Raw genomic sequence first — 27,570 nt, 5'->3', positions numbered from 1 at the left:
ATTTCCCTCTGCCTTACAATCTGTCCATTCAGCAGTATGTAGTCTTGGTCCCTAGATTAACAAGGGGGGTATAAAAGAGGAAAATAATGGAGAAAGGGGGGGTCAATAGGGGTTTAGAAAGAGAGAAGAGTGAGAGGGAAAACAGATATACATACCAACTATCAGGTGAGAAAGAGACACAAGGCCAGAAAGAAGTGAAAAAAGACACGTAAGAAAGATCCCCTAAAGAATACTGATAGCTACACAGAGACAGACCAATAAAATCAAGAAACAGTGTAAGTCAGAAGGCAAACAACAAACGTAATCAAAACAAACAGTCAAAATGATAAAATCATAAGTCAAAATAAGTGATCAGACTAAAGTCACTTCAACTTTGATCTCCGGCCTCTCCCCTTTGTTTTTTGTTGCAGGCAGCTAGATTTACTCACAGTTTGGGTTTTTTTTTTTTTTTTTTTTTTAGCCTGCTCCCTGGGAGGTCTGCGTTACTTAGTTGCCTTTGTCTGATTTGGTGTAGGGAAGGGGCTTTGTCTCCTGTTTAGTGACGTTACCTTTGGAACTGAGGTGGAGGCTGGTGGAAGGTGGGAGGGGCAATGCAAATCTCTGCCTGGAGAATGGCTGTTTCACTTTCATGGATCTTTTCTCTCTCCACTTGTCTGGGTCCCTGTTTGATCCACTATGATGGACTGTGGTGTTGTGGGAGGCACCGGGGATCAGCTGCACAGCTGGGCGCTGGATCCAGGGTGCCACCAGCAGGCTAGGGTGGAGAGGGGGTCGGGAGTTCCCTCCTCTGGAGCTGAGAGCCTCCGATCAGCACCCCCTTAAGATATGTTTTTCCCTTACAAAAGCATGGGGTCACGTGCTGGGTGCTTCAGCCAGGGTGGGCCCAGAGCTTCAAAGGTCCAAAGCTCCAAAGGGCAGGCGGTGAGTGATCACAGTGGCTCTGGGCCCCTCACAGGGTACTTCAGCTAGAAATGGTACCGGTATCTCTGAGGGGCGGGCGCCCAGAGCCTCCCTGGGTGATCAGCGGCTTGGTGCTGGGTGCTGGGTGAGTCGACGTAGCCAGGAAGGGAGCCAAGATCCAAGACTCCCATGTGGGCGGGAGTTATACATATAATGGAGCAGCAGCAGCTGGGGGCTGCAATATCCAGCCCTGCGTAGGACCGAAGGTCTCCGGGCCTCGGACCATTGTGGCTGGCGGTGGGCTGGGGGGTGGGGGACAAAAAGTAAGAGTCTTTTGGGGAACTCACATTCGGAGAATCTCACAAGTCCACCTATGCCATCGTCATCTTCAGGAGGTTTGAGAAAGTTTATCTTTTCAGCTCTCTCTCAGCTATGCAAGGGGGGAAATCCCCCTTAAAAAACAAAATTATTTTTGGAGGACAGGGCCCTTATTGTACAGGCTTCCCTTGATAGCTAAGTGTTCTAGGAATCCATCAGCATCAGCGTACCAGCTAGCCTTGTTGTGAGAGGCTGCGCTTGACTTCAGTGAATTTTTTTGGAGATTCTTTCAGTATGTTTGCCCATTTCATGATGGCTGATTTATGAGCACACCAGCCCAAACAGCAAAATTTCCATGCTCTTCCCTCCCTATTCACCTAACCTAGCCCTGAGTGATTCTTTTTTGTTTCTTCAGACAAAAAAAAAAAGAAGAAGTCCTCAAAGGGAAATGTTTTGCTGAAGTGGAAGAGGTAAAACAAAATGGCAGAAGCACTAAAAGGCATCAAAATCGATGAGTTCAAAAACTCTTTTGAGCAGTGGAGAAAGCATTTCAATAGTTGTACTGCATCAAACGAAGAGTACTTTGAAGGTGACTGAAGTTTAAACATGTAAGAATAAATATACATTTTCAAGAAATAAATTCTGGGCTTTTTTGGTTTTCCCCCTCATAATTCATTTTACTATTAATGGAGTAATAAGCAAGGCCATATGATGTGGGTGAGAGAGCATTCTCAAATCTTTGGATTGACTCTTAGTTTTTGAAGTGCACAACGTGCCTGTGTCTTGGATCTGTGGCCTTCACAGTGTTTTAGTCCCTTCTCCAGTAGCAGAGTTTTATTCCCATACCTCCTAATCCTTTCCCAGCTGTAGCAGCTCTATACAGCTTTCTCCCTCTATGTTTTGAAAGCCTTTTCTCTGTAATCATGTTTCTTCTTTTCCTTTTTGTGGAGATAGAGAGGCTAGAAAGGGGCTAGAGAGGAGTTGATGGGAAAGAACATCAATGCTCCTGCTAGAATGGGATCTTCTTGTAGGCTTCTGTTGATGACATTCCAGAGATTAAACAAAACTTTATTCCATACAAAGAAATATCTGGGTAACATTACAATGGTCAGTCTTTCTGATCCCTTGCCAGAGTCATGGGATAAACCTCAGGCTTCACAATGGCAACCTGGTAAAGTGCTTATAGTAAAAGTCTAAGAAAGTGTTGGGGAGAGAGGGTCTGTGACCCTGGCCCCTGGGAGGTAATCATTCTCAGACTAACCAACAGAGAAGAGCAATTGTGAATTTTGTCAAAGATGCTGGGGCTCCTCTCACAAATTCATTGTAAGCATGATTGGTGAAATTTAAGTCTTTTGGACATGACTTACATAGTGGGTGTGTAAGTCTTAAATGACAAATCCACTCTAATGTTTCAGTCTTCCTAAGTCTTTGAATTTCTTCCTCAAGCCCATTCACTTGAAGATGAAGTATTGCTGTGTACACCTAACTACATGAGTTGGTGGGTCAGATAACACTAAGTTTATGATGGGCATTCAGGTCACATGGTAACTTGATGGCCCATGGTCAAGCATTTATTTTCTACTAAGGCTCTGTAGCAGACCAAGAACTCTCTCTGAAAAGGAGAACATTTAGCATAGGAGGTCAGGACCTTGCTCCAAAATCTCAAAAGCCCACACAGCAATTCACCATGGAAGCCTGTCAAAGGCTCCAAACATCATTACTATCTGCCACTGACACTTCAAGAACCATTGGCTTTGCCAGGTCATCTATATGGTCCAAGTAGCAAAGCAGCTTGCACAGTTGCCTGGGCCTGTTGCAGAGCCTTCTTCTGTCCTGAGCCCCATTCAAAAGTGGGTCACTTGGTAAATGGGCCAGAGTAACATACCCAAATGAGGAATATGTTGCCTCCAAAATCCAAAAAGGCCCAGTAGGCATTGTGTCTCTTTCTTGATTATAGGAGGGGCCAGATACCATAACTTGTCCTTCTTAGAAAGGATAGCTTGACATGCCTCACACCACCTCACCCCTACATTTCAATGAGATAGAAGATCCCTGAAATTTAGTTGTAGTTATTTCCTACCTTCCTTCTGATATGTAAATGTCTTACCTAAATAGCTAAAGTAATTGCTATTTCTGGTTCACTAAGTTCAATCAGCACCATGTCATTGATATAAATGGGCCAGTGTGACATTTTGTGGAAAGGAAATGTGAGCAGGATCCCTGCAAACTCAGTTATGACATAGGGCTGGAGAACTGGTATATCTCTGAGATAGGACAGTCAAGGTGTATTGCTGGCCTTGCCAGTTGAAAGCAATTTGATTATGGGGGGTCTTATGGACAGTAATGGAGCAAAGGGCATTTGCCAGATCAAAAGCTACACACTAGGTACCAGGGGTTGTGTTTATTTGCTCACACAATGAAGCCACATCTGGTACAGCAGCTGTAACTGAAGTTACCATGTAGTTTAGCTTGCAACAACCCACTGTCATTCTCTAAGATCTATCTATCTTCTACACAGCCAAATAGGAGAATTGAATAGGAATGTGGGAGAAGTCACTACCCCTGCATTTTTCAAGTTCTTGGTAGTAGCACTAATTTCTGCTTCAGGGATATGGTATTGCTTTTGGGTTATTATTGTGTTAGGTAGAGACAGTGCTTATGGCTTCTGCTTGACCTTTCCCACCACAATAGTCCTTACTTCACATATTAAGAATTCATTGTGGGGATTCTGCTGACAGCTAAGTATGCCTTTTCCAACTATGCATTCTGAAATTGGGGGAATGACCACAAGAGGGACCCAGGGTCCCTCTTTACTCACAGTCAGATGAATTAGAAGTAAAACTCCATTCACCACTTGAACTTTACAAGTACATACTCTGGATAGAGGGTCACAGTGATGTTTTGAGTCTCCTGGAATTATTGTCAGTTCAGAGCCAGTGTTCATTACTCCCTAAAAGGTCTAATTATTTCTATTTTCCCAATGCACTGTTACCAGGTAAAAAGTCAGGATCCTTTGGGGACTGGTGTGAGAAAGATAAACATGAGTTTTTGGTAGTGCACTGGATACTTCCTCAAGGGTATCCGGCCTCCCCTTTTAAAATTTGAATTAGACTTTTTTCCCTTAGCTTACAAATTTTCTGCTTATACAGATCAAGTAGGAATTTAGTAGACTTCCTATAAATTTCACTTGTAGGGACAACATGATTAAATACCAATTCCATAGGTATGTAAAAGTTAGATAATTCTGATTGATGATTTTACTCTACTGTTCATTATGGTTAACTATTACCCCAAATAATCCAACATAAAAATGTTTGCTTCTTGCTCCCATGATTTTAGACTCTGCTGACCTGGAGGTCTTAGTTTCAGAGGGAGGAATACTTCCACCAGGAGATTCAATAAGGCTTCTACTGAACTGGAAGTTAAGACTGCCACCGAGTCAACTACAGAAATGATTTATAGTTTTGACTGAGGTGTTTGATCTTGACTATCAAAGGGATATCGAACTATGACTCACAATGAAGGTAAGAAAATATATGTCCAGAATGCTAGAAGTCCATTAAGAAGTCTTTTAGTATTATTATGTTCTGTGATTAAGATCGATAGAAAACTGCAACAACTCAATTAAGATAGAAATACTAATGGCCCACACATTTTTTTTTCCGATTTATGTTTATTTCCTTTAAGATTATCTCTTTACAATTTCCAGAGAGAAAATATACAAACAAGAAACAAACTTGTTTTCAAATACATAAACAGTGTGCTGGAGTTGAAAGCATACTGATAACATTATTACGGAAGAATGGTAGCTCACTGCAGGGCACTTCAGTACTCCTGAGCAACAAACACGATTTCTCTTTTCCTCCCACTGGGATGTTCTCAGGTGTAAGTCACTGCTCCTGCTCTTTGACATATTTTCCATGTAGAAAATACAGAGCCTGGAAATCACGCTGACAGTTGGAGTAGGCCATTCTCAGTCACAGGCCAGAACCGAAGACCAGAGGCTACATTCTTCTTTTAAAGAAGGTAAATGAGAAAACAATTCCTAATCCAAAATCTGTACCAATTTTCACCACTGCAGCTGCCAGGCACCAGTCCCACTTCCTGCCAGGCTCCGACTCTGACGTGTTCCTCAGCTGCAGCTCCAGCTCCCCTCTCTGGCCCACACATTTTAGAAATAAAGGTTTGGGTCATTCCAGCATGAGAAAAACAAAAAACAAAAACAAAAACATGAACTACTGAGGCACTTGGTGAAGTCAAAGGGAATACAGAATGAGTAGTGCAAGAAGGTAGTTATAAATACCAGCCATGATCACATGATCAATTACAGAAATGAGAGCTATAATTGTCATGAGTATTTTCTCCATATTTTATTATAAATATATTTGTGTGTATATCTACATGTATCAAGAAAATTTTTTTATTTTCTTTCTGCTTCTATTTCCATATCATATATATGAGATGTGCTGACTTAGTATTGTCAATATTATCTCAGAGGGTTTAACTCATAGGATATTAGGAGTAGATTAAACAACACTAGAGACTTTACCCCCTCTTCTGAGGAAGAGATTATTGTGTTTTCGGTTGTAAGCAGGATAGTTGTATCATGTTAGGTACAATTATGACCTTGCTATTGTCTTTATTTAGAGATTAAATATAGTTTAACTTGATGTGTATGGGTGCCAAGTTGACAAGGAGTGGATTTATCAGAGCTAAACTGGGCTAAGGCACATCCAGATAGCTGGTAAAATGTTTAAGGCATGTTGGTGAAGGTGTTTCTGGAAGAGAATAGTATTTGAATGGGTGAACTAAGTAAATCATACTGAACTAAGTAAAGCAGTGCAAGTAGGTATCATTCAATCCATTCAAGCTCAGACTAAATTCCATCACCAGTTTTTTCCTGATTCTCCAGATTTCAGACAGAATATCCAAGACTTGTCAGTTTCTATAATCCATGAACCAAATCTCATAAAATATATCTCTCTTTACATATCTCTATATATCCGATTGCTTATGTTTCTCTAGATATAATCTAGATCAGTTTCTCTAGATATAATCTAGATCAGTAGAGGTTTCCTTAAATTGACTTTCCTGTGTGTTTTGCCCTTACTGCATGTCTTGCTTTCTTTGATTCACCTTTGGGGGGAAAAATGGAACAGCATTAGTCATGATAGCTAACACAAAGGAACACCTTGAACTTCCCCTTTTTCAGAACCAAATCTCTAAGGAAGTTGAAAGTCATGTGAAATCATGAGAACAAAAGCCGAACCCAGGTTTAAGCTCTCTGGGTTACAGCCCTCACAGAAACTGTCACATGGGATTTATAGGAGTATTAAATATGGGAGATGTGTTATGTACCTAAAAAGTAGTCAGTGCCAACTAGCGTGACCAATTGTCCAAGTTAGCTTGTGCCTTTCTTAGTTTTAGCACTAAAAGTTTCATGTCTAGGAAAACCCTCAGTCATAAGAAAACCAGGACAGTGGGTCACCCTGTCCACTACACATTAACCATTATTAAGTATATAAAATTTAAAACTGTGAATAAAACTTTTATGGTTTATGGTAGTTACCACTAAGGTAGCTTAATACATACTGTAAAAGCTCATATGACAGTCCACACAAGGATATCCTTAATAATATGAGTCTTCTCTCAACTTCCTTTAAACTGTTTATTCTTGAACTGAAAGATGAAAGCATAACTTTTAAAATTTCAGTTTTCAAATTATGAACGTTTAAAACATTGATGACCCAGAGCAATGCCTTCATCTCCCCTACTTTTGAGGTTTATCTCAACCACAGCCATAAGCCTATTGAGAAAATGTTGTAAATACAGCTTTCTGCCACACTGAGTATATTTCTCCTTCATAGGAAGACTCTGAGGACATATGAAACTTATCACGCCAGAGTGTTGTGAAACCTCATATCCAGGGAGCAATTCATTTGTGCAGGAAATTTTATATATTTACAATACTGAATGCAAATGAAAAGCCACTTCCCTCAGAGAAAATAAATCATACTCTTCTTCCTAAAATTTGAGTACTTGATATGGTTTTATTTTACATAAAAATTCATTTTATAATTACTCTGAGGAATATTTTTCACTTCACAGATTTATGCTCTTGGCAAACTCTCCACCTATGCTTCTCTCCCTACCAGTTTACTCTGGTTTTTCAGCAGTATAAATATGACTATGGTTTCTCTTTTAAAATTTCCAAGTAATTCTGAAAGATGTGTGTTTCCCTGTTGCATTTTTTTTGCTATTATTGTAATCTTTAACATAATCTTTGCTTCTGTGTGAAGAAGGTAGAATGATCTTTTAGATGGTTCACAAGATCTTCAATCATAATGGGATTTTCAGTTCTCTAAATAATACCAGGGATAGTAATAGGAGGGAGTTCTCAGAGCAGGCCAACAAAGTGACAGAGACTTACATCTGTTTTTTCTATTTTATCAATTGTACAGGGTATGATAACTGTATTAGTCAGAGTTCTCCAGACAAACAGAATCAATAGGATAAATATAGATATAGATGATGTAGATATGAATACAGATAGATGTATAGATAGATATGGATAATATCGATATAGATTTGGAGAAAGAGATTTATCTGCCATTATTATTAAGCTATTATGGCATCTGTGAATCCCCACACTCTGCCAGATGGAGGGCTGGAAAAACTGTTGTATTTTTAGTCAAAACATGAAGGCATGAGAAAGAGAGGGATTATGGGGAAGCTACCAGTTCCTGGCTGAAGATCTGAGAATCAAGATTTCTGATGTCTAAGGGTAGGATAAGATGGATGTCTCAGCTCAGGAAGAGAGAGAATATTCACCCTTCTTCTGCTTCTTGTTCTATTCATGACTTTAGCAGATTGAGGGATGCCTGCTCACATCAGGGAGTTTCATCTGCTTTACTCAGTTCACCAATTCAAATGTTAATCTCTTTTGAAACACTCTTATAAACACACATAGAAAGAATATTTTACTAGCTATCTGGGTATTCCTTAGTTCAGTCAAGTTGACACATAAAATGAACCATCCATAGATAAACGGTTTTTCACAGGTAGGGTTTCCTGGAAAGCGGAGCCTGAGACAAATATTAACTGGACCCCTATCTTTCTTCATATGCAAAAATTAACTCAAGATGAATCAAAGACTTTGATGTAAGATTTGAAACTATGAGAAATCCTAGAAGAAAACCTAGAAGAAACACTCTTCTGGATTTTGACCTAATAATTAATTTATAACAAAGACCCCAGAAGCAATTGCAACAACTAAAATAGACAAATGAGACTTAAATAAGCTAAAAAGTCTCTACACAGCAAAATAAATAATCAAGAGCGAGCAGAAAAACTACTGAATGGAAGAAAATATCTGCAAATTGGACTTAAGAGAAAGGGCTAATATCCAGAATCTACAAGGAACTCAAACAACTCAACACACATACACACATAACCTCATCAGAAAGTGGGCAAAGGACATGAACAGACACTTCTCAAAAGAAGACACACAAGTAGCAAACAGACATGAAAAATGTTCAATATTAATAATCATCAGATAAATACAAATTAAAACCACAGTGAAATATCACCTCATACCAGTCAGAATGGCCGTTGTTAGAAAGTCAAAGAACAGCAGATGTTGGCATGGTTGTGGAGAAAAGGGAATACTCATACACTGTTAGTGAAATCGTAAACTACTATAGCCTCGGTGGAAAACAGTATGGAGATTTCTCAAAGAACTAAAAATTTAATTACCATTTGACCCAGCAATCCTGCTACGAGAGATCTACCCAAAGGAAAAAAAGTCAATATATAAAAAAGATACCTGTAGTCATACGTCCATTGCAGTACTATCCACAATAGCAAAATCATGGAACCAAAAATTGACTGAATAAAGAAAATATGATACACACACACCATGGAAGACTATGTAGCCATAAAAAAGAATAAAATCACATCCTTTGCAGCAATGTGGATGGAACTGGAGAGCATCATCTTTGGTGAACTGTCTCAGAAACAGAAAAGCAAGCACTGTGTGTTCTCACTCATATGTGGATGCTAAATGGTCACAATGATGGAAATAATAGACAGAGGGGACACCAAAAAGGGAGTCGGTGGGGAGCAGAGAAAGGGTTCAGAATTTACCCGTGGGGTGAAATGTTCAGTATCTGAGGATTGGGTCACCTGAGACCCAATCCCCACCATTGCACAATATGTCCATGTAATACATGCATTAGTACTCTTTGAATCTAACATTAAAAATAGATAGGTAGGTAGATAGATAGATAGATAGATAGATAGATAGATAGATAGATAGATAGATACTATTGTGCAGAGAGAGGTCTAGGAATAAACATTTGTTGACAAAAATACAAGAAGAAGGAGGAGGAGGAGGAGGAGGAAGAGGAGGAGGAGGAGGAAGAAGGAAGAATGAAGAAGGGAAATGTACAGGGCCCCAGGAAAGGCTGGCCTGCCATGTAGTGATAAGACCATAATGATCTCACAGACACTGTGAAGCTGAGATGATTTTTAACAATGGCATAGGATAGAACTTGTGGTCTGGAAGCCAGTCGGCCATGAAACTAGACTGATACTTGCATGAGATCAAGATCAGGCATATGACTAGTTACTGGACAGAAGATGACAATGAGACAGTGATTACAAAGGTAACTGAGAGCAGTCGGGTGGCAGCAAACCCAACAACTGAGGGAGTAAGATATCATTTCTGAAGGGCATCTGGGCACCATTTGAAGAAAACCGAGCCTTGTTTCGCAGATTAATTTCTCTTAGAGGCAAAAGGAAGTCCAAAGAATCCTAGTAGAGTAGCTCATTTGCATAGGAAGTTGCTTGATTTTTAAAAAAAATTAATATGAATTAATAAATAATTTGACTTCACATTTACATCTCTGAAAGGTTGATTTATATACAAAAATAACATCTCCAGTAGGACATGTTCTCAAGACAGAAATTCCACGAAAACGTGAGTAAAATGGCCATATGCCGGGCACGGGTTTGGCATCACGTGCTCCGTGGGCACGCTTCCTCCCTCACTGCCCTTTAATGCTGCCTTCATGATCAAAGTTTTCAAATTCCAGAGATCTTCAAAGGAGCCCTCACGACTCTGGCTTGGAGCAGGTTTTCTCCTCTGAAGAGAGCCGCCATCCACATCCAATAACACGCTTCTCCTTCTGTCCCCAAATCCCGAGCATTCAGGGCACTGTCTCTGTGAATGCTATTGAATGTCTCCGAGAGCAATTTCTTATTTTTTTTGTATCTTTTTACAGCTTTTGGCTTTCTACTATTTTTTTCCCTTAATTTTATTATAGGAATGTGGGGTACAAGTGAGGATTAACTACATTAGTAGGCAGCAGGCAGGTGAAGTTTGGGCTTCTAACTGGCCCTCGCTCCCCCAGTAAAGACTCAAGTACCCTTCGTGTTGTCACGTGTCCCCCACCCTGTTCTCTCCCTCCCTTCCCCAGCAGTGTCCAGCAACTGCAGTCCCTTCCTTGTGCTAATGTGACTAATGATCAAGGCCCATTTATGAGTGAGAACATGCAGTTTTCAGTTCTTTGTTTCTGTGACAGTTCACTTAGTTAGATGGTCGCTGAGAGCAATTTCTACCAAGACACAAAAGAGCGAAAATATATGCTATGGATTTGGGACACAAACAACTATCAGTCTAGTTTTATGAAAACAAAGGTTACCAAAGGCAAGGAAAATATGCAGTGTTGCTAAGGACTGACATATGACTTCTTTCAACTTGTTTTACTGTATAGTCACTATTCAAAAACATATTTTTGTGTTATTTTTTAATCAAAAATTTTATAATTAACCAGTAATGACATATGACATGGATAATGTTCTTATATTAATTATGACACAAATTCAATGGTTTACTAGATGGAACGAGAGAGATTTTTACAGGCATACAAATGCTGCCAGTTCTGTACATTTTATAATAGTTTCTGGGCTTTCCACTGAGCTGATATGTTGCATATAATGTTGACTTCTGTGACATATTCTGTATTTTATGAGAGTTTCTAAATTAAGGCATAGACAACAGCATTTTTTTGGTATAAGGCTATTAAACAATTTCACCATGTCAATGTCAATACAGTAAGTATATTATGTATTTTTATTTTTTCTCAAATTCTATAAAATAATTTCTCAGCTCATCACCTATGTGGTTGCGCTCTCTCTCTTATGTTTAGCTTCTCTGGAAATACAGCTTCCATTTGTACTTTTCCTTTAAATTTAATAAGTGGTAAAATGTGGCTCAAAGCTACACAGTTGTTAATGAAAACTGCCACTTCCAATTTTTACACCTGTCTGGTTTACTTGTTTCAAGCACATTTGTAGGCATGGATTTACAAACCCTTGATGAAATAATTTAATTGACACAAAAATCATGGGATAAAACTGGTGTATGCAGTTGTAAGCAAACTTTCAAAAACAGTTTTATCAGATGCTTTTAAACAGAACTTTCTGTGTATTTATTTCTTGAGCATTTCCATGATAAATTTGCAAAGCAATCAGGCAGGATTTAATTCTTAATTTTTTCTTGATGCAAATATCCTACTTATTTGATAAGTGTATTTATTTGTGCCTTAAATTATTTTTTAAAGGTTTTCCTCTATTCAACTTTAAATTGATCTTTTTTTTTAAAAAAAGAAAGAGATTGGCAGTAGTGGGAACCTGCCAGGGGTGGAAGTGGGGGCACACCTCATCAATAAGGGCACCTGATCTCAAACCAGGCAAAGTGGGGACCAAAGTGAGGCCCAGACTTTACCTGTAAGATGACCATTTGTATACCGACCCCTGAATTGTGCCCCACATCTTTAAAATAAAAATTAAAAAATAATGATAATAAAATAAATGATTTTTTAGGATTGTGAGAACCATGCTTTTTGGTAAACTGCACTTCGCTCCTGGTGGATAAGGAGTAATTACTTATAACATGTTCTTCATTCTACATGAAAATAAGTACTAGTTGGACACATAGTATAAATTATATACATTATATATTATTAACATATTATATACAGTCTATATGTTATAATAATATATATCTATTACATATATAATATACCAGTTTATTTTATTTGGATAGAGAGTTAACAACCACGTTTTCATGTTTTATTTTCATATAACTATAATAGTTCCCTGTATTTTGTTTTAGAATGAACAGAATAGCAGCAATTGTACAACCTGAGGTTTATAATTAGCAAATTTTCAGTAATATTGCATCATGCACTGAAAATTTGCTAAAAGAGGAAATTTTAGGTGCACTTAGCCCCCTCCCCACCACACACACACTAACTATGGAAGGTGGTGGATATGTTAATTTTTTTACTGTAGCAATTATTTCATTATGACTATGTATATCTAAACATTATATTTTACTCCTTAACTTTATATATATATATTCTTTTTTTTTTTTACTCCTTAACTATATATATATAAATTTTAAGACATATATGTAGGGTATTTAAAATTCTGACTCTGTATCACTTTGACAAATGATACACTGTATTTTTGTTTTGTTTACCTAGTTTCTAATTAGTTACAAATTCAAGGTTTATTTTGTTATCAAGCTGGAGAGTATTTTAAAGTATTTTGTTTGCTAAAAAGCCTCTAGGTACTTTTGGTAAAATGTATATTTTAGTTGTAAAAGTATCATTTGAAAGGAGAACTAATGTCTTTATGTTACCCTGAATCTCTACCTTGAGTATACATTGTATTTTCTTAAGACCCAAATCATATTCATATATGTTATTTCATTTGCTGTTGAATTTTCTTTATTGAAACTTTTTGGATCATTATCCCTGTGGGCTTCCATAAAAGCTTTCTCTAGGTCTCTATTTTGTTGACTAGAAACAAACATATTCTTCTATTACTATAGAAATTGCTATTGGAAAGATCAATTTTCCCAAATCACATTTTGCTGGTTTTGTGATTTCCTCATTATAATACTAATCATTAAAACCAATTTAATAAGTACAAAATTTTCTCTTACCTTAAAAAAAAAACATTCAGCAGTTTTTCATTTTGAAATAGTTTGGTTTTTTTGACTACTCAATATGCTAAAAATCATTTTTTTTTAGAATAAAAATTCAGCATTCCATCTTGTTTACAGTTTTTCCCTGATAAACTCTTCTTCTGATTGATTGGCTATTTACATTTTCTGAAAATTATGCAGCTACCTATTTTTAATTTTTACTTTTTTAGAGGAAGAACCTGAATGTAGTGACCATTGAAAGTTGATGGGTTAGTGGATTGGAAGGGAAGGCTACCACTTCACATCTTTGGGGACTTAAAGTCACCCCTTAAGTCATCCTAATTGCCTCATGCAGAACCAATGACAGACAGTATATGCAATATATACATATATATTTTTTTTTTCCCAACAGAATTAATGTTACTTAGCCCAGAATCTTTTTTCACCCCATAAGGGTCTTTTAGTGAGAAAGCAGTTTCATATAAACTACATATAAATGAATATCACGAGGCTTTGTAATGAAGCACCATTATTAATAGAGTGGGTTTCAGAGCATTGTAGGCCTAATACTTATGACTCCCAATGCTATCATGACATGTAATACATGCATTAGGAACAGATAATCTGGAACAACAACAAAAAAAGTTTTTATTTTGCTAGGATTTTATAGCTGGGAGATACTTTGAATAATCCAGTTGTGAAATTAGAATAGTATAAATGCTTAAAAAGAGATCAGTATAGTGTGCACTTGGAACCAGGTTAAAATCATAGCATTAATCTTACAGGAAAAATACATTAAAAGTTGTGACTGTTTCTATCAAGCCTGATTCCTTGGAGGATTCGCTTTAAGCACATGTGTGTAGTGGGTGTTTCATGATTTATGTAACCACATTTCCAATTTCTCTTTCTGTACTTGCAAACAATTGAAACACTTCATGACCAACCTAACTTCACTCTCCTCAGAAGAAATTTGGGCTCTGTTGTCTAGATGCCTAAAGATATTTTCCCATTTGGGGTTTCTTTGCTTGTTTAAGTCCAGTAGTTCTATAAGAATATATTTAAGTTTTGACTGTTATTGGAAAATTTTCTTAAAGGACATTGTTCCTTTTAGATATAGAGTTTCCAATACATTTTAAATGAAAGGAAATATTGAATTACAGATTTCAGCATTCGTTCCTTTCCATGGCTTCAGTTTTCTTCTGTGTTGTCTTTTTATTGTTGGGTTTCTTTGATTACCTTGTATATTCTTTGTTTTCTCTCAAATCTGTTTTATCTCCATCCTAGTGTACTGCCAGTTTAGTTTTATTTTCTACAGTCATTTTTTTCTTCTCTTTCTATTTTTTAACTGAATCCTATTCTTTCCCTTTTGTCAGTTTCCCGTTTTGAATTTTCATTTTTTTCTAATCAAATACCTGATGCATTCTGATATCAATTGTGCTTTTCTTTCACATCTTCTATTTTTTTTTGCAATATTAGTTTTTTGGTTTCATATTTGTGGCATCTTTGTAGTGTCTTCATGTTTGTTGGGATGCCCTTCAGCGACTTATCCTCTTTTTTTGTTGTTGTTTGGCATCTGGGTGAGCTTCAATTGTACCTAACGCACGCCTCATGTTTCAACACAATGACTGTTCTACTCTTACAGGGAATGTTCCATGTAGGTGGTGGTGAGGTGGGCCAGGATAAATTTTCTAGCTTTATATTCTGAAGTTTCCTATTTTGTGGTTTCCAAAAGATGTTTGAAAATACATTTCCTCTCTGTTTTCTGGGATCTCTATGTTTATTCTTCTTTCCATAGGATATTTGAATGTCCACTTTACTTTTGTTCTCCCTGTCCTTCACAATTAGATTCTCCTCTCAGTGGTTTCTTATTGTGGATTTCTGCTCTGGAGCAGAGGCTGGGCTGTAGGCTTCCACAGCTATTTCTTCCTAGGAACCATGGAACTTCCTGCAATCTGCAGCCCTCCCCCTGCTCTTCCCAATTTCAGCTGTCCTCAAGTTATCCTACCAAGTTTTCACTTTGAATGAAGACTTCGTTTGTTAGAAGTTCCCTGGATTTTGGTGTTATCTGCAGCTTCACTGACTTCTGTTCTATCCCACAGAATTGCTCATAGCATGCCAGATGGTAGCCGAAAGAACTTGAATTTTGAGGTTTATGAAGATATTTGTTACTTTTTTGTTTTTTTTAAGTTTCTAAAAAATAATTCATTTATTACTTTTCTCCTTTTCATGTTTCTTTACCTCAATTTAATGGAAATCTACCCAGAAGCATACAAAAAACAATAAGTACAAATGTCTCACCTTAAAACTGATCTTTACCCTGAGTCACCATTATTTACCTAAAAAAATTTTACTGAGACTGTTGTGTCTTTTTGAGTCTAATTTTTCACTGTTTGTGTTCTACAAACATTCAGTTATTCTCTATGGTGCAAACCATCATATTTCTGGACTCTTAATTTTATTTCACTTACATGAACCAATCAGTGTATTATTTCATGGAACCATTTGCTCTTGCATATCTTGGTGACTACAGCAGGCAAGAGCTTTACCAAATGTTTGCTTCGGCCTAAATAAATCACCTCAAGTTTTTATCCTCTGAAATCAGTTTTCTAGTCAGTCCTCAGGGTTTTGTTTTTGTTTTGGCAGCATCAGTTTGCAAAATACCTACTTCTGTACTGGACAAAGGAAACTAGGTTCTATGGAGGTAGCAGGTCACACTGGAATATCAATGGCTTAGTAAAATAAAAGTTTATGTCTCACCTACCTCCCTGTATGACATAGGACAGCTAGGTCTTTCCTGCCCCTCTCGTACAAGCAGTGGCTCCAAGATCTGACACCTTCTGTTTTATAAGCATCTGTGGCTGCTATAACAAGTAACTTCCTTGGTTGAATTGCAGGGAAAGAGAGAATTGCATCTTTTTTTATTTTTTAATTTTATTTTTTAATTTTAAAGATGTGGGATACAATTCAGGGTTCGGTATACAAATGTTCATTATGCATATACCCTTGTTGATAAGGTGAGTTGCATATCACATCTAACCACATTCCATTCACCAACTCAGTCACCTGACTCCAAACTAAACGGCACAGGAGATTTGGAAATGTAATTTCTTTTATGGTCAGGAAGGTATTAGAGTACAATGAACATATCAAAAAGTTAGTATTTTGAGGTTATTCAAAACAAATAAAATATTCTCTCTTATCCTTTGTAATTGTATTTTTATTTATTTATTTCCAATATTTTTTATTATGGTTTTGTGGGGTACAGTTAAGGGTTAGGTGTACAATTACGTTTCATTCAGGCACCCTGTTGATAAGAGGTGTTTCTCCATCCCCAGGCAGATATTTGCTACAGTTAATCCCATCTCCCTACCCCTCCATATTTCCCAGTCATTTTCTTATAGTATTACATTGGATGTTCAAGGTCCATTATATGAGTGAGAACATGTGATACTCCAATCTTTGTTTCTGTGAGAGGTCACTCAGTATTATAGACTCTAGTTCCATTCAGGTTGCTGTGAAATTCATGATTTTGTTCTTTTTTATGGTTGCGTAGTATTCCATCGTGTATATGTACCACATTTTTTTAATCCAGTCCTCTTTTGATGGGCAGCATGGTTGTTTCCAGGTTCTTGCTATTGTGAACAATGCTGCGATAAACATAAGTGTGCAGGTATCTTTTTTATACAGTGATATGAGTTCTTCAGGGTATATTCCCAGTAGGGGGATTGCAGGTCATATGGGAGGTTGATATTTAGAGCTTTTAGGAATCGCCACACTGCTTTCCACAGTGGTTGCACTAGTTTACTGTCCCACCAACAGCGTAGAAGTGTTCCCTTTCACCACACCCTCTCCAGCAGCTGTTATTTTTTGAGTTGTTGATAATTGCCATTCTGACTGGAGTTAGGTGGTATCTCAGTGTGGTTTTGATTTGCATCTCCCTGATGATTAGTGAGGTTGAGCATTTCTTCATGTGTTTGTTGGCTGCTTGGATGTCCTCTTTTCTGAAGTGTCTGTTCATATCTTTTGGTCATTTTATACTGGGGTTGTTTTTTTTTTTTCTTTTCAGCACGTTTGAGTTCCTGATAGATCCAGGATGTTAAGCCTTTGTCAGACCTGGAGTTGGAAAATACTTTTTTCCAGTCTGTAGGCTGTCTCCCTGCTCTCTTGATGGTTTTTTTGGCTTTGCAGAAGCTTGTGAGTTTAATAAGGTCCCACTTGTCTATCTTCTCTCTTATGATCTGTGGGTTTCGGGTTTTGTTCAGGAATTGGATGCCAGTTCCGATTTCCATGAGGGTATTTCCTTCATTTTCTAAGGCTCTTATGGTTTGAGGTTTTACATTTAGGTCTCTGATCCATTTGGAGTTAACCTTTGTTCATGGGGATAGATAGGGGTCCTGTTTCAATCTTCTGCATGTGGTCGGCCAGTTTTCCCAGCACCATTTACTGAATAGGTTCTCCTCTCCCCAGTGGTAGGTGGTGGAGGCCTTGTCGAAGATGAGTTGGTTGAGAAATTGAGGTTTTGCTTCTGGAATCTCAATTCTACTCCATTGATCTATTTCCCTGTTCCTATACCAATACCAAGCTGTCTTGATGATTGTAGTTTTATAATAAAGTTTGAAGTCTGGTAATGTGATACCACCTGCTTTGTTTTTTTTTGTTGTTGTTGTTTTTTTGCTGAGGATTGTTCTGGCTATTCTTGGATGTTTGTGTTTCCATATGAATTCTTGTGTTGTCTTTTCTAGGTCTGAGAATAATGTTGCTGGTAATTTGATGGGTATTACATCGAATTTGTAGATTGTCTTAGGTAAGATGGACATCTTCACAATGTTGATTCTTCCAATCCATGAGCATGTGATGTTTTTCCACTTGTTTGTGGTATCTTTGATTTCTTTGAGCAGTATTCTGTAATTTGCATTGTAAAGGTCTTTCACATCTCTGGTTAGGAAGATGCCAAGGTATTTCATTTTTCTTGTGACTATTGTGAATGGAATTGTGTTTTTTATTTGGGTTTCTGTTTGTTTATTATTGGTGTAGAGAAATGCGATTGTCTTTTGTACATTTATTTTGTATCCTGAGACTTTGCCAAAGGCCTTTATCAGTGTAAGGAGGTTTTTGACAGATTCTCTTGGGTTTTCAAGGTACACAATCATATCATCTGCAAAGAGAGATAACTTGACTTCCTCTTTTCCTATTTGAATACCCCTGATTGCCTCTTCTTCTCTGATTGCTCTAACCAGGACTTCCAATACTATGTAGAACAGGAGGGGTGAGAGTGGGCATCCTTGTCTTGTTCCAGTTGTTAGGGGAAATGGTTCCAATTTTTGTCCATTTAGGAGTATGCTGGCTGTGGGTTTCTCACAGATGGCTTTTACTATTTTGAGGTATGTTCCCTGCATGCCTAGATGCTCAAGGGTTTTTATCAAGAAGGGGTGCTGAATTTTATCAAAAGTATTTTCTGCATCTAATGATATAATTATGTGGTTTTTTTTGACATCTGTTGATGAATTTAATTACATTTATGGTTTTACGAATGTTGAACCAGCCTTGCATCCCTGGAATGAAGCCTACTTGGACATGGTGGATGATTTTTGAGATATATTGCTGAATCCGGTTTGCCAGGATCTTGTTGAGAATTTTAGCATCTATGTTCATCAAGGATATTGGTCTGTAGTTCTCTTTCTTTGTTGGATCTTTACCTGGCTTGGGTATCAATGTGATATTGGCTTCGTAAAATGATTTGGGGAGAGTTCCATCTTTTTCAATAGCCTGGAATACCTTCAGTAGGATCGGTATCAGCTCCTCCTTAAATGTCTTGTAGAATTCTGCTGGACAGTCATCTGGACCAGGGTTTTTTTTTATAGGAAGTTTTCTTATTACGTAGTCAATTTCCTTGATTGTTATTGGTCTATTTAGGGTCTGAATTTCTTCTTGTTCCAATCTAGGTAGGTTGTGTGATGTCAGAAAGTCCTCCATTTCCTTAAGGTTTTCAAGTTTGTTTCCATACCAGTGTACATAGTAGTCTCTAATGATCTTTTGTATTTCTTCAGGGTCAGATGTGACTTCATCTATTGTGTTTCTGATTGTGTTATTTGGTTTTTTTCTCGGTCAGTCTAGCCAGGGGACCATTGATCTTGTTTATCCTTTTGAAGAACCAGCTTTTTGTTTCATTGATTTTTTTGTATTATCTTTTTGTCTTCTATGTCCTGGACTTGGGCTTTTATTTTGGTGATCTGGATTCTTCTGCTGAAATTACGGTTTTTGTGGTCTTGCTTTTCCAGCTTCTTTAGGTGGTTTCTTAAGTTGTTAATTTCTGATCCTTCCATTTTCTTCATGTGTGTTTGTAGGGATATAAATTTCCCTCTTATTACAGCTTTCAAGGCATCCCAGAGATTTTGGTAAGATGTTTCTGCATTTTCGTTTGTTTCCAGGTAGCTTTTGATCTCTGTTTGGATTTCATCATTGACCCAGGAGTTGTTTAGCAACATGCTGTTTAGTGTCTATGTCTTTGTGGGTTTTGGGTGGACTTCATTGGTGTCAATGTTTATTTTTATTCCACTGTGGTCCGAGAAGGTGCATGGTAGAATTTTGTTCCTTTTAAATTTTCTTATGCTTGATTTATGGTCAATTACATGGTCAATCTTAGAATACGTTCCATGTGGTGATGAGTAGAATGTATATTCTGTGGTCTGTGGATGGAGTGTTCTGTAGGTATCAGTTAAGTCCATTTGGTCCAAAGTCACATTGAGGTTCCGGACCTCCTTGCTGATTTTTTGTCCTGATGATCTGTCTAGGGTTGTGAGTGGGGTATTAAAGTCCCCAGTTATGATGGTGTTAGAGTCAATATCTTTCTTTAGTTTTCCTAGAAGTTGCTTTATGAAAGTTGGCACACCTATGTTGGGTGCATATATGTTTAGGATAGATATTTCTTGTTGATGGATTGAGCCTTTTATATTATGTAGTGGCCTTCTGTATCTTTTTTGATTTTTAATAGCTTGAAGGGCATTTTGTCTGAAATTAAGAGCACTACTCCTCCTTTCTTTTGTATTCCATTCGCCTGAAAGTTTGTTTCCCATCCTCTTACTTTGATTCTGTGGGTGTCCTTTCTAGTGGGGTAAGTCCCTTGAAGGCAATAGATTGCTGCCTGATGATATTTTATCCATTTTGCCATTCTATGTCTTTTCAGTGGTGCATTTAGCCCATTCACATTTAGGCTAATAATTGAAATGCAAGAGTTGATCCCTGTCATAAGGTTTTTACAGAGTTGTTCTTGTTTGTTTGTTGTCTTTCTTTGGGTTTTGGAGTTGGCTCATGTGTGTTTTTAGTCTTTTGCCTCTACTCTTGTGAAGAATGTTGCTGTTCTTTTTTCTTTTTCTTCTGTGTTCAGTACTTTCTTGAGTGTTTCTTGTAGAGGTGGTCTGGTGGTAGCGTAGGTTCTCAGGGTTTGGATATCTGGAAAAGATTTCAATTCTCCCTCACTAATGAAGCTTAGTTTGGCTGGGTAGGTTATTCTTGGTTGAAATTGTTTATCTTTTAGAACTTTGAAGATAGGGCTCCAGGCTCTCCTAGCCTGAAGTGTTTCTATGGGTAAATCTGCTACTATTCTAATTGGTCTTCCCTGGTAGGTAGTCTGGTCTTTTTCTCTTGCTGCCCTTAGGAGTTTTTCTTTTATAGCTACTTTGTTTAGGTGAATTATTATGTGTCTGGGAGTTGGTCTTCTCATTTGTTATCTTACAGGGATTCTCTGTATCTCTTGTGTTTGAATTTTTTCATCCTTGATGAGATGAGGGAAGTTTTCTTGAATGATTTCTTGAAATGCTTGTTCCAGTGTGGCTTCTGTTTCTCTCTCTGCCTCAGGAAGCCCAATTACTCTTAGGTTTGTTCTCTTGAAGTGATCATTCATCTCTTCCAGGTTTTGTTCTGTCTTTTTGAGCTTCTTTTCTATGCTTTTGACAGTTTGGGTTAGTACTGTGTTTTAGTCTTCGAGCTCTGAGATTCTTTCCTCTGTTTGGCTAATTCTGCTTTCCATGCTTATTAGTCTGTTATTCATTTCCATCACAGTATTCTTTACTGCTGTTATTTCTGACATCAGCTCCTTCCTATTTTGCTCTTGTCTCTCCTCACTTTTAAAAATTCTCTCCATTAATGTCTTTATGTCTGGGTTTGTTGCATGTGACCAGTCATTCTGGGGGCTCTTCATTGTTTGTGCTCCAGAATCTGTTTTCTAAGTGTCTGATCTCCCAGGGGTCTGTGTGAGACCTATATTCTTCTTTTGGTTTTTCTTCATTTGTGCGGATTTTCCACCTCCCTACTTCTTCCTTCCCTCCATGTCACTGTCTTCTTTAATTCTGTTATTCAGGGGTAAAGGGATTGGTTTTACTCTGTTTGTTCAATCTCCTATTCTTTGTGTATACCCTCTTACTTTGTTCAATTCTGGAGTTGCACTGTAGGTTGGGGGGTGGTCCTTTTTGCAGTTTTGAGATTTCCTTAAGGGGAGAGCTGTGATTCAAAATCTATGTGCAGGTCCTGGTATTGCTGACAGGTGTGTGGATTATCTGGAACCCACTTCCCACTGCCTTGGAATCTGTCCATGTAGTGGAGCTGTAAGTTTACTCCCTGAAATATAATGTGGTTAGCAGAGGGAAGAGAATGGAGTAGACAGTGGGTTGAAGAGGGGGGTGGAAAGATGAAAGAGTAAGGGGGAAACAAACATTTGCCAACAAATGGAGAGAGAGACCTATACTGAAAGAGATAAAAACAATAGACCACAGCTCCCATACAAAAAATAAATAAATAGATGAACCAACTCCCATACAAAAAATAAATAAAACATATAGTGATGCTAACATACAAGATAAGCAACCACCTTATTGGTGTGCTGTTCCTCTATACAAAGATATGATTTACAGAAAGAAGAAAAGAGAAGAAAAGGAAGATGGAAAAAAAAGGAACAATACAGTAGGAATAGAATTAAATCATTAATCTAATAGAATTAATGAAGCACACTCTGAGACTTTTCGTTTAAGTCCAGTGTCCTTTCAGTTCTGATTTCTAGATTTCTTTTCAAGCTGGTAAATTAATTTGCAGTTAGGGTCAGTTGCCCCTGGTCTGCTGTGAAGGACAGTTCAGATCACCCTCCGTTCACCACTCTGGCCTATGTCTCTTTCAAGCTTGTTTCTCCTGTTTCAGTGTTGTTACCTTGTATCACCAGCAGGTGGTACTATCTCAGCTGTTCTCCCCAGAGGGGGTGGGGCCAGACAGGAACCAGTAGACTGGAGATGGATGCCTGCCTCAAGGCATAGGCAGGAGACTCACTGCAGGCAGGATGTCTCGGTTGCAGGAGAGGTGTCAGCGATTCCAGCAGATCTTCCCTGAAGGGGCTTCAAGGACTGAAGTCGTGGATCGCCTCTGGCCTAGGTGGTGTGATGTGCTGCTGGCAGTAGTGGGGGCTGCGGCGGTGGTGGCGTCTGCGCTGCAGTGGTTGTCCAGTCCACTGCGATGCCCCAGTGGTAGCAATGGCCAAGCTCTGTATGCAGAGTAGGCTGTGATGTTGGGGTCCGCAGACCCCGGGCGAGAGCCAGAGACCCACTGCAGTTCTCCTTTGCAGAGGGTTTCACAGACCAGGTTGCCCTGTCGTCATCTTGCCGGAAGTCCTTTGTAATTTTAATAATAAATTTTCTCTTGAGTAACTTCAAATGTTATTTCAACAACAATTTTTTTTTTGAAAAATGGGAGACTATAATAGAATCCAGGATACACAGAAATACTTAACTTGAGACCAAGATCAGCAAATGATGGAATAAAATTAAAAGCATTTGTAATGGTGTTTTCAGATAACGTCAATGAGATGGCAATAACTAGTACTGAGAACAGGATCTGGAAATTCGGAATGTGGTGAGAACCCTAAGTAGAAACTTAACATCAAACCTATAATGAAATTAAATGCTAATGATATGTGCCTATAACAAGAATTTTTTTAAAGAAAACAGGAGTCGAAGCACAGGGAAAAAAATGACATATAAGAAGATGCAAGAAATATATGTTTACATTTTAAGTTTATTTTATAGCTTTATCAGCTTATGATGCATATATTTATGGTGAACCATATTTTAAAGAAAAAGAATAATGATATTTCAATGATATAAGTTATATCCACTGTAGTATAGATGCAGAATTTGTAATGAATTAATTTAAAAAATAAAATCGGGAGGAATGTCACAGCTAACATTTTGAAAGCAGAAAATTTAGTCAGGGATAGACTCAGTTTAAAATAGCACATGGATATGCAGGTGATATATATCATCTTTCTTTATAAAAGTTTGCGGCTTGTAATACTTTCTTTGGCGAAGCATGTCAGATGTTGGGAAGAAAGTATAAAAATGATTTTACAATTTTGAGAATAATCATAAAATAATAGCTGTATAATTTCAGGTTAATCAGGAGAACATTTACAATCCCTTTAAAAATACGTGGGCCCATGGATACATTTTCAAATACATCATCCTTTTCCTCTTCCCTACCTTAGAAAGTATCCAACTCTTCTAATATAATTACCCTTGCTAATCTTTCAAAGGAAAGCAGTACAAGTACTAGATACGTGTGCAAGGTAAATATCTCAACTCTTATCATCAAGTTCCCACCACTACTCCAAAGACAATCACTGTTAGTATCTTGTTTTGAAAACTGTCATTATACTACATTTTTGCACATACACTAAAAAGGATACAAATGCATTTTATTTGCAAAAACTGATAATACTAAGTATAGAGTTTTTCACTTACTATATCTTATAATGCCCTTTAGGTCAGCACTATGTACTTTATTTCTCCTAAAAATAGAGTGTTTTTTTTTTAGTAGACTCAAATAATAATTTATCTGACTCTTGTTTTTGATAATCGTTGTCAGATTTTGTTTTCACTTGCTAAGACTTATTAACAATTCATGTTGCAATGAATATATACTAATCCCTGGCATTCTTTTTTTTTTTCCTGAGCTTATCTTTCAAATGATCTCCCACAGTGGATTTTAGTAAAATCCAATTTTAAAAGCCCATTGGATTAGAGTCTCTGATGAGTTATGATGCATATGGTTAAGCAAACACTGTCCTCATGAGCATCCCCATTTTTAGTAATTAGAGAGTTTACTAATGGGACTGCTAGGCACCCGTCTTGTTGGGGATGGAATACAGTATAAAGCCTAAATAAAATAATACTTAAGTTGACTTGCACATCAGAGTGCATGCAATCTTGAATAAATAAATAATTAAATAAATTAATAAACAAATGTATTTATTAATAAAATATATAAATACATAAGTAATGAATAAATAAATCATTAAAAATAAATAATTCCTCATTTTAATTTCATCTAAAATGTTGTATAATTGTTAATAAAACAGTGAAAGTCCCTCAAGTTCTTAATATTTTTTTCTGGGCCAGGCGTGATAGCTCATGTCTTTAATGCTAGTACTTTGGGAGGCCGAGGTGAAAAGATTGCTTGGGCCCATGGGTTCGAGACCAGCCTGGGCAACTTGGCAAGACTTTATCTCTACAAGAAATAAAAAATTAGCTGGGCACCTGTAGTTCCAGCTATTTGGAAGGATGAGGAGGAAGGATTGCCTGAGCCCGACACGTCAAGACTACAGTGGCCGTGAGCATGCCACTGTACTCCTGCCTGGGCGATGGAGTGAGACTCTGACTCAAAATAAATTTTTTTTTCTGAAACTTGATGACTTCCTTAAAATCCATATTTCCCATTCTGCAATGAAGCATCAGTTAATATATAACTAAATAAGTCCAGTTTGCACATAAATTTTGCTTTCAACAAATCTCTTTATGCATAGAAATTTGGCCTATACTGTTGCATATACCTGCTGAGAGGCCCGGATTTATGCAATGAGATTGCTTGTTTTCTAATAATCAGGTAATTAAGAATGAAACCAGTCTCTGTTGATTTGTTCCTTCCGTGATATTATTTATTGGCAAATAGTGGTGTCATCAAAAGGAAAAGTGATTTATCATGTACAATTACACTTTTAGTCTGTTAACCTAAAAAGCATAATCTGAAACAAAGCCTTTATAAACATAATTGAAAAAGTTACAACCTCTGAATCTTTCTAACTAAATTTTAACCCCATTGATATGAATTATATTCTGATTTAGAGTGTCCTTCTTGTTGAAGGAGAAAATGAGATACTAAAGTATGAAACGCATAGACAATAATATAAAATGCTCCCCGTTAATTAGCATAGGATAACAATTATGGCTTCAACATTTAGAACTATAGACTTTTACATATCCCCATAATAATATACAAAAGAGGACCCCCCAAAAATGGAATTATCCTATGGACAGCAACTCCTTGTAGTGCAGGCTTCCCCCACTAGGTAAGTGTTCTAGGAATCCATTGGCCTCAGTATACCAGCTAGTGTTGTAGAAGTATGCATTCAGCTTCGGTTAATTGTTATTTTTTTTTTGGAGATTCTTTCAACATTTTATAATGGATGATTGAAGAGCACACCTGCCCACCCCATACTGTGTTCAGCAGCTTTTGACCAAAAATGGCGTGACTGCTGCGCCCCACACTTTCTATTCACCCAGCCTCGCTCCGAGTGACGATTTGGTTTCCCCAGATGAAAAAAGTCCCCAAAGGGAAATGTTTTACTGATATGGAAGAGGTGAAATTTAAAGTGATCGAAGCACTAAAAGGTATCCAAACTGAGTTCAAAAGCTCTTTTAAGCAGTGGAAATAGCATTGCAATAGGTATATTGCATCACACAGAGAGTACTTTTAAGGTGCCTGAAGTTTCAACATGTAAAAACAAATGTACAACTTTTTATAAATAAATTTCAGGGTTTTCAGGGTTTTGGGGGTCCCCTTTCATAAATTCAACTTCATTGGTATTGATTTTATTGTTAATTATTTTTACTGAGACTTATTTTCCCTGTTTTATTTGTGTCAGGTTTTGAAGTTATCAAAATGCATAGTATACAACAATTACAAAGCAAAACTGTAGACTGCTGCATGTCAAGAAATGGGTTTATTGTATTTATTTTACACAGAAAGGCATATAATTTGCATGTTTGTGAGAAGCACTGACATTTTTGTTTTGTTTTTATGCAGAATCAAATATCTCAAGGAAGAGATAGCTGGCCCCCTCACATCTACAGCACAGAGAGAAGTGTTTATCAACAGAGCCACACAAGTAGTAGAAAAGGGCACTCTGAGGTTCTTGATAAATGGTGCCAAGCTTCCAGTAGAGCATGGAAGAGTGCTCTCTTACTTCCAGTTGATGAAGTTCTTATTTACAATTCCAAAATTTAAAAATGGGAAATTTAAAATTCTAATGTTCTTTTTAGTCGTAATATAGGGCCTTGAACAAGTAAGCGACCATCACTTTGAAAAATGGGGCGATACAAAAACAACATGGAGTTCTTAGGAGATCATCATGATACACTAGGTGATGACAGAGGCAGAATAATGTGGACTAAACAAAAGCCAGAATTAATTCTAACCATCATGAGTCAAGGTGTACACAATTCTCACTGAGGGCAACTAGAAAATAACAGTAGAGGCCCATTTTTGTTACTTAGACTTTATGGTGTATAATTTTAAAAACTATAAAATATAGAGTCAAAAAATAGGTTACAATTTTATTTATTTTAGTGAATATTCAATTTTAATACAAAGCGTAGATATATAAATTTTTGATGTTTTTGGTCTTGCATTTTATCAATGATAATTTTAATCAGATCAAAATGAACCAACAGTCTTAACTTTTAGTTTCCACATCTACTTTCAAATCTAAGTCTCAAATTTAATATTCTCTTTACATTTAAAAACTTGTACTAAGGTTTATAACTTTTAAAATTATTATTTTTAATCGTCGTCATTTTTGTACATATTGATTGGATACAGTGTGATATTTTAATACATGGATGCAACATGTAATAATCAAATCAGGATAACCAGCATATTCATCATCACAAACATTCATCATTTCTTTGTTTAGGAAAAGTTCAAAATCCACAATTTTCATTGTTGTGTGTAATGGCAGTCTGTGTATCCATAATGTGATGTGGAGAAGGTCAATAAGTGTAGAGTTGCTTAGGAAAGGTTTGAGACTCAGTAGGGCTAAATAATGCCAAAAGCCACTTTGAAACTTTCTAAAGAAGATGCCAAAATTGTAGTGCATAATCTTTTGCAGAAACCTCCAATTTTAAACTGTAACTACACTCAGAATTCTATGGATGATTGTATACATATATTTTAAGGCAAATATTTCAAAATTATTATTTACAAAGCAGTTCAAAAATTGTTTATAAATAGAAGATACTTATAAGCAAATATTAGGAAAT

General features: G+C 37.1%; 1 pseudogene; it reads right to left on the bottom strand.

The window, feature by feature from the left end:
• Positions 1-5,108: 5,108 nt before the first annotated feature.
• Positions 5,109-10,380, bottom strand: LOC103261644 (annotated as a pseudogene).
• Between the last annotated feature and the right edge of the window lie 17,190 nt (positions 10,381-27,570).

The sequence above is a fragment of the Carlito syrichta genome, unplaced genomic scaffold, assembly GCF_000164805.1.
Source record: "Carlito syrichta isolate Samal-C Ts95f unplaced genomic scaffold, Tarsius_syrichta-2.0.1 Scaffold303954, whole genome shotgun sequence".
NCBI classification, from domain to species: domain Eukaryota; kingdom Metazoa; phylum Chordata; class Mammalia; order Primates; family Tarsiidae; genus Carlito; species Carlito syrichta.
The sequence above is the reverse complement of the archived record's forward strand: the minus strand, read 5'-3'. Positions and strand labels throughout refer to the sequence as shown.